Source organism: Mus caroli, unplaced genomic scaffold, assembly GCF_978045245.1.
Source record: "Mus caroli unplaced genomic scaffold, Mus_caroli_1 scaffold_15, whole genome shotgun sequence".
NCBI classification, from domain to species: domain Eukaryota; kingdom Metazoa; phylum Chordata; class Mammalia; order Rodentia; family Muridae; genus Mus; species Mus caroli.
Window position 1 is genome coordinate 65934792 of NW_028227270.1, and position 8144 is coordinate 65942935.

The following is an 8144-nucleotide window of genomic DNA, read 5'->3' on the forward strand; positions in this document are numbered from 1 at the left end:
CCTTCTTCTTTCTTGCAGCGGGTCTCCCGAACTGTCTGCTAAGGTGGCTCACTGTCCCGTCTCCCGGAACTTTCTTGGGATTCTTGGTTTTCATGAACTCACTTCTACCGCAGAGTGACTGGGGCTACTATCAACTACTGTTGTGACCCCAGATATTATCACATGGCAATAATGATGGTAACATTGGGTTGCTTTCTGGACTCCCTGCCAGTACCTAGGGATGATGCCCAGGGTCCTTCCATACTTTATTCTGTGATGCTAGGGATCAAGTCCAAGGCAAAGGCTCTCCTCCCGAGCTTCAGTCCTCCCGGGCTCTCCATGCTTGCAATCATCTCCAGATGACTTACAGTGACTAACCCAGGCTTACTGCTGTGTAAAAGTTTGACATACCAAACAGTTCAGAGAACAAAACCAAACGTGACTGAATCTCTACATGTTCAACACAGTTTCTGAACAGGGGGACCCAGGGATGTGAGGGGTGACCATGGTTTATTTTATTTTATTTTTTAATTTATTTATTTTTATTTTATGTGCATGAGTGTTTTGCCTGTGTGTATGTTTGTGCACTGTAGGCATACTTGGTGCCCAAGGAGGCTGGGTGGCATGGTTGGATTCCCTGAAACTAGAGTTACAATCTTGTGAGCTGCCGTGTGGGTGTTGGGAGTCAAACACGCTCTTAAGCGCTGAGGCATCTCTGCTGTCTCCACACTTGTTTTTCCACACTGAGGGGGTTCATGTTTATCTGAGTGAGATAATAGATGCTTAGGATGGGGGGCTTTGCACACTGCTCACTCCCCAGCACTCCCCAGAGAGTCTAGGCAGCAGAAAATCTGCCTAGGGTCCGCCTGAGTGAAGCCATTCAAAAGGCTTTGAATACTACACCAGTGAGGTGGGTTTTCTCTAGCCAGAGACAGGAAATGGTTGGGTAAGGAAGTGTAAATAATAGAAGCAAAGAGAACGATAAGCCAGATGCGCCCAAGTGAACAATATAAATTCTGCAAGCCTCTGCTTAGTCGGCTCTTCCAGACACACCCCTTCCCTGTCTCCCATCTCCCCTCAGTCCGTTGGCTGCCTGCTCTCTTCTATTTCTTTAAAAAAAATTTTTTTTTTAAAAATGTATTTTTATTTCATACATGTGGGTATTTTGCCTGTGTGTACGTCTGCACACCATTTGTGTGCATTGCCTGTTCAGGACAACAGAAGGTGGCATTGGATCTCGCAGAGGTGGATTTACAGACAGCTGTGAGCTACCATGTGGGTGTTGGGAATCAAACCAGGGTCCTCTGGAAGAGCAACCATCACTCTTAACCACTGGGCCACCTCTCCAGTCCCCTTTGTTGTTTCTTGAACAACCTGGAAATGCTCCAGCCTTGGGTCTGGTCAGGCTGAGGTGTACAGCATCTCCACCCTCTTGGAGGTATGGGCTGAAGTCTAGTCTCCAAGGTGACGGTGCGAAGGGGGCGGGGCCTTTGGGAGGCAATAGGTTATAAGGACGACAGAAGGAGTGTCAACAATACACATCTGTCTTAAGGGCTGTGCTTGAATGCACCTTCCAGAGTTTGTGCTCTGTAACTCACTCCCTTCTACCCCCAGTGCAGTAGTACTGAGAGACGGGACATCTCAGGGGGGATAGTTAGAGAAGCTCTGAATAGTTTACTATTGCTGCCTCAGGAGTGGGAACCTGATACAAGAATGACTTTAATCTCCTCTCTCCATCCTTCCTCCCTCCCGCCCATACTCTCTTGTCCTCACGTCTTCCTATATGATGGGGGTGGTGCTGTTTTTTAAAATAAATGACCTAACCTGCGTAACACCATTGATGGTGTTATGTTATAAAGGCCTACGGAGACAAGATAAGGCCTTCAAACTCCCTGTTCTCTTGTCTAGAATTCCTTTTCTGGAACATCATAGTGAATGTCCTTGCTTGTATCTTATTCTCCAGTGTCACCTGACCGGAGAGCCTTCCTCATGCCACAGACATCATAGTGAATGTCCTTGCTTGATCTTATTCTCCAGTGTCATCTGACCGGAGAGCCTTCCTCGTGCCACTCATAGCCCAGTGACCCTATTCTGCTCATTAACCTTTCTAACGGTTGAATCTTTGTGATCGCTTATTATCTGCCTTGCCCCAGGGACAGGACATTAGGAGTGCCACCCATATGCGTCCTGCTGGAAGCCCAGAACACAGAGCTTTAGACTCGTTGAATGCCTGGTGAGTAAGTGTGTGCGTGTGAAATATGAAGCTAAACTACCCAGGCTCTGGAATGCTAACTGCTGCTCACACAGGTCCACAGTGGCCCTGTTTGCTGACCTGTCAGTTTGTCCCCTTCGCTCTGCATGTCAGCGGGAAAGGGATGATGACAAGCCTTCAAGAGTGATTAGCGATGGCCCAGGGGCTTCACAATCCACAGAACTGGGACGCAGGCTCATGGCTGCAGCAAAAATCACATTTCAAAATCCGATGCGAGGGAATTGCAGCAGCGTGGGAAGGGTCTGTGTTCTGAAGCAGGTACTCACTGGGTTCACCTCTCAGCTCAGCTGTTGACTGTTTGACCCGAGACCAAGAAAGGCCCCACAGTGAGCCTTGGCTGACCCGTGAACAGGGACATTTCAATAGGACCATTTCCTGGACTGCACTGTTTGTTTTGCATCCTTTTAGGGACCCAGGTAAACTGAGTCATGTGCTTTCATAATCAGTTGATCATTTCAGGATACTGTAACATAACAGTATTTTCCATGTACTGATCATACTAGCAGCTTGCCTAAGCCTTAAGCTGAAACTACCCTACTTCATTCAGATTCCTCTGCAACCCGTGTGTGTGTGTGTGTTGCAAATGATGCCACACAACTCAGAGCAATGGAAGGTCTGGGATTGGATGGCAAACTGTCATTTCCGAGATCTTCTAACTTTTTATGCTGGGATAGAATTTTGTTTCTTAAAAAAAAATCTTAATTTATTTATTGTCTTAGACAAGGTTTCACTATGTAGCTCAGCCTGGCCTTGAACTCATGATCTTCCTGCCTCAGTCTCTAGAGTGCTAGAATTCAGATGTGTGGCTTGTTCTTGTTTCATAGGTTATGGGGGGAGGGGCAGGGGGGGAAGGCCCAGGGAGACCAGAGATTTGCCTTGGGGGCAAAATTGGGAAATGGCTGGGACCCAGATTTATTAGTTTCTGTCCTGTGCTCTTCTCTGGCCCATCTTTGCCCTTTGGGGCAACAGCTAAGTGTCTCATTTCTCCCGGGCAGTAAGTGACTGAAGAGGGGTGGTTTTTTCAAGTGTCTGTTCCATAACCAGCTTCAGGCTTGAGGACCGGTGGGGTAGGAGTGTGTGTGGGTCGCTGGTGAACAGAGGAAACCTATTTGAGTCTACAAATGGTCCTTTCTTCCTTTCTGTCTGCATCGCTTTCTTCCCCTCCCCCCGTCTTGCCTCCCAGAGAGCTCCACGCTAATTAATCAGTAGACATTAGCTGTTCCAGCTGGGACCGAGTGGGGTAGACTCATTAGTACAGAATGACATTAATATAACATTTTTTTTTGAGACAAATCAATGATTCAGGGTATGTGCCTATGGAGGGCTGCCTGCAGAACTGGCACAGGCAAAGAAATGGGGGTTAAGATGCAGAGAGGAAACTGTCAATACAGAAGGAGGGCCATCAGGCCCGGTCTCCAAGGTGACTGGACAGAGAGGGCCAGAGCAACTGTTGCTTAGGCAGCGATCTCGCCCGCCTGTGCTAACTGGTGTTGACTGGTTTAGTCCTCAGAAGCTCTATACTCTGGATTGTAGCACTCTCCCTGTGCTAGCTTCTCACCAGGCTAAGAGCCTCTTCAGTGTGGGGACAGGGCTTCCATTGCTGACTGGTTGGTTCCCCTGGGGGGGGTGTGTGTGTGCAGGGGGCATGTAGAATAGCATTATGGGAATGAATCCAGAAAGTGTAACTCCTTCATGGGTCTCCTTGGAATGAGCAGGTAGGAATAGCTGTGCTGTGATGCCACATCATTTGGGCCTGGATGGTTTGTGACAGGGGCTGTTGAGGACCATGGGGTGACATCCTTTGTGGTTTGTGGAGCATGCACCAGAGGAGAGGGAATGTCCTTCCTGCTTTCTTTCCTTCCTACTTTTCTTCCTTCCTTCCTACCTACCTTCTTTCCTTCCTTCCTGCTTGCCTGCCTTCCTCTCTTCTTTCAGTTTTTACCCAGTAGAGTTAAACAGCTCTGGGGTTAAAACCCTATTATTGTTGTATATGTTTTTATGAGAGAGAGAGAGAGAGAGAGAGAGAGAGAGAGAGAGAGAGAGAGAGAGAGAGAGAGAGAGAGAATGCCACAGTTCAGGTATACCGGTGAGAGGACCACTTTCCTGGAGTCAATTCTTTTCTTCCTCCTTTACGTGGGTTCCATGGGTTCCAGAGATTGACTCGAGTTGCCCAGTTTGAGCAGCAAGTGCCTTTCCCTGAGAGCCATCTCGACGGCCGCAAGCACCAACTCTCTTTACCTTCAGAGGCAAGAGACTCAAGCTAGCCCCCCCCCCCCCTCCCAGGGAGACTTAGACATTGGTATCTGCTTGCTTCCTATGCCATTTATTTCTTACCCCCACTCTGTACCCATCCACACAGTACAGACCTCCCAAGGGACAGCTAGACTTCATGCTGTTCAGAGGTTCAGAGGGAGGATGTGACTGCGTGCTCCTGAGAGGAGCCTGTGGGGGAAGAAGAGAACTGCTAGAATAGAGAATAAGAAGAGCTACTGCAGGCTGGAGAGATGGCTCAGCAGTTAAGAGCACCGGCTGCTCTTCCAGTGGTCCTGAGTTCAATTCCCAGCAACCACATGGTAGCTCACAACCATCTGTAATGGGATCTTCTGGTGTGTCCGAAGAGAGCAATGGTGTACTCATGTACATAAATAAATAAGTCTTAAAAAAAGAGGGAAGAGCTACTGCTGGATTTTTCACAAGATGCTGTTTCTAAGGAACACCGCTATTGCCAGCATCTTTATCTTCTTCAGGAAATGGGGCTGATGGCGGGAGGGTATTTGTCTTAGACTCTGTGGAAAGGTGTCAATCAGGATAAGTGAGTGCACAGTTTCTGTCTTAAGTGTCATGTGTTGAAAATGTGGTCCCTGGCTCATAATGCTCTTGGGAGGCAGTGGTGGGATCTGTAGTAGGCAGGGCCCAGTTGGAGGTCAACAAGTGTATGTCTTTGAAAGGTGCACTGGATCCTGGTGGGACCATCATCTGCTGCAGGGGAGCAGCTTTGTTTTGTTATGTGCTCCTAGGAAGCTGGACCATATAGCCATTCCACTTCTGGTCTTTGAAGAGCGTCCATACTGAACCCCAGATCTACAGCCGCAGCACAGAAGGGTTCCGTTTCCTCTCCACCCTCACCAGCTTTGTTCTCATTTGTTGTTTTTTTAGGGGCGGCTATTCTGACTCTCATTAATTTGCATTCCTCTGATGATTAAGGATGCTGAACATTTCCCCCCATATGTTCATTCGTCATCTGTACTTCATGTTTGGAGAACTGTCTGTTCGCTCATTGGATCTTTTATTTATTGGGTTTTTTTTTCCCCTTTTGGTATTTAGGTTTTTAAAAGTCTATTTATATTCCAGATATTAATCATCTATCAGATGTATAGCTAGCAAGGACCTTTCTTCCCAGTTTCTAGGCATCTCCTTATCTCTCTTTTAGTGTGTGTGTGAGTGTGTGTGCCATAGCGTGTAGGTATCGACTGAAAAACAACTTTGTGGCACTGGTCTCTTCCTCCAGCCCAGGTCTCCAGGCTTCTGGTCTCTTCCTCCAGCCCAGGTCTCCAGGCTTCTGAAGCAAGCACCTTTATCCCTGAGGTATCTCTCCTGCCCCTAGGCTGTCTCATAATCCAATTAACTGTTAAACTGCTGTGTAAAAGCCCTTTCACTTCATGGGATCCCATTTTCCAGCTCATAGCAATATACCCTGAGCCACTGCAATCCTCTTCAGGACGTCCTTGCCTACGTTCACATCTTGAGGGGTTTCCTCTATCTCTCTCTTAACAGTTTTCAGTGTTTCTGGTCTTAGATGGATGCCTCCATTCTATGCCGCACTGGTTTATGTAAATGGTGATAAATAGAGACCTTGTCTTATTCTTCTACAGTGGGTGTCCAGCTTTTGCAGAATCATTCCTGATGAGGCTGTCTTTTCTTCCAAATATAGTCTTCATGTCTTTGGAAGGAAATACTCAGGTGGCTGTAGCTGTGTGTGTTGAATTCTGGGTTACATCTGCTGATCAGTATGCCTGTTTCTGTTGCTATGGATCTGTGGTATAACCTGATGCCGGGCATGGTGATACTTACAGTAGTGTTCTTTTGACCAGGATTGCCTTGGCTATCTGTTTTGTGCTACCATATGGATTTTAGATTATATTGTCTATCTTTGTGAAGAATGGCATTATATGGGGATGGCAGTGGAATTTAGATGGGGATTGCACTGACCCTCTGGATCACTTTAGACAGTTTAGCTATTTTCCCTATATTAATTATGTCCATTCATGAGCATGGATATTTTCATATTCCAGTGTCATGTTCCCATTAGTCAGTATTTTAAATTTTTCATTGTTAATTTCTTTTACTTCTTTGATTTTTGTTCGTCTGGGACAGAGTCTCACTCTGTAGCTCTGGCTGACCTGGAACTCACTACGTAGAACAGGCTGGCCTTGAACCCACAGAGATCCACTGGAGTGCTGGGATGAAAAGTGTGCTCCCTCGTGCCCGCCCGGCCTTTTGGTTATTTCTGAAGCTTTTGTGAATGGGGTTGCCTGGCTGATTTATTTCTCAGCATGTTTGGAGCTGTATATAGACACACCACATGCTAGTGGGATTGATCCTTGCATGTTGATTTCATACCCTGACATTTTGCTGAAAGTGTTTATCAGTTCTGAGAGTTTTCCGGTGTGGCGCCCTTAGGGGCTTTCATACACAGAATCATATCACCTGCAAACATGATGGGTTTTTACTGCTTTTACTATTTGTATCTATTTAATTTCTTTCTCTCGTGTTATTGCTTGAACTCTGACTCCAAGGACCTTACTAGAAGAGTAGACACTCATACTTATTTTATTTTTAATGGAAATTCTTTGAATCTGTGATGCTAGTATTGTCAACTTGATGCGTGTGATGGTTGATACAGGAACGGTCCCCATACATCCATGTGTTTGAATGCATGGCCTATAGGGAATGGCACTATTAGGAGGTGTGGCCTTGTTGGAGGAGGCATGTATGTTACTATGAGGATGTGCTTTGAGGTCTCCTATGCTCAAGCTCCACCCAGTGTGACACACAGGCTCCTGCTGCTTGCAGATCAAGATAAAGAGACCTCTCAGCTCCTTTTCCAGCACCATGTCTGCCTGCATGCCACTATGCTTCCCACTATTGTCATAATGGACTCGACCTCTGAAACCGTAAGCCAGCCTCAGTTAAACGTTTTCCCTTATGAGCACTGCCTTGGTCATGGTGTCTCCCCACAGCAATAAAACCCTAAGTAAGACAGTGCCATCTAGACTCACTCAGGGGACAAGCATGTCTATGGGCATGTCTGTGTAGGAGTCGAGTTGTATATATTGGGGTAATTAAAGTGGGAAGACCTCTCCTCACTGAAATGTGGGCAGCACTGCCCTATCAGTTGAGGTCTGAAACTCAACAAAAAGGAAAAAGTGATCTGTGCCCTGGCTTTCATCTCTTTCTGCTTCCTGTTGGGTTATAATTGGCCAGCTGGCTAATGCGTGTGCACCCCGGATGGACTATACCCTCGAACTGTGAGCCCACATTAACCCTTTCTTCCTTATTTTGCTTTCATCAGGCATTTTGATAAACCTAACCTTGTGATTCTTAGGCCTTTGGAACTGGTTTGTGGTAGAGTTTGTGGTTCAGTTCTTAGAAGATCCCTAGGAATATCTCTGTCCTTGTTAACAACGTGCAGCGTGGCTTTTCTGAGTTCTCTCTTTTTCATAAGAGGAGGCTCCAAGCATTAGCGATTTTCCTTACTCCCCTTGGGAACAGAGGACTCCCTGCCTGAGGCTGAGCTCCTGGGATGGCCTCTGGAATCTTTTTATTCTGCCTTCTAAAGTTGTCTTTTTTTTTCTTTGTTTTTTTGCAACTCAAGGAGTACTTACTAACCCCC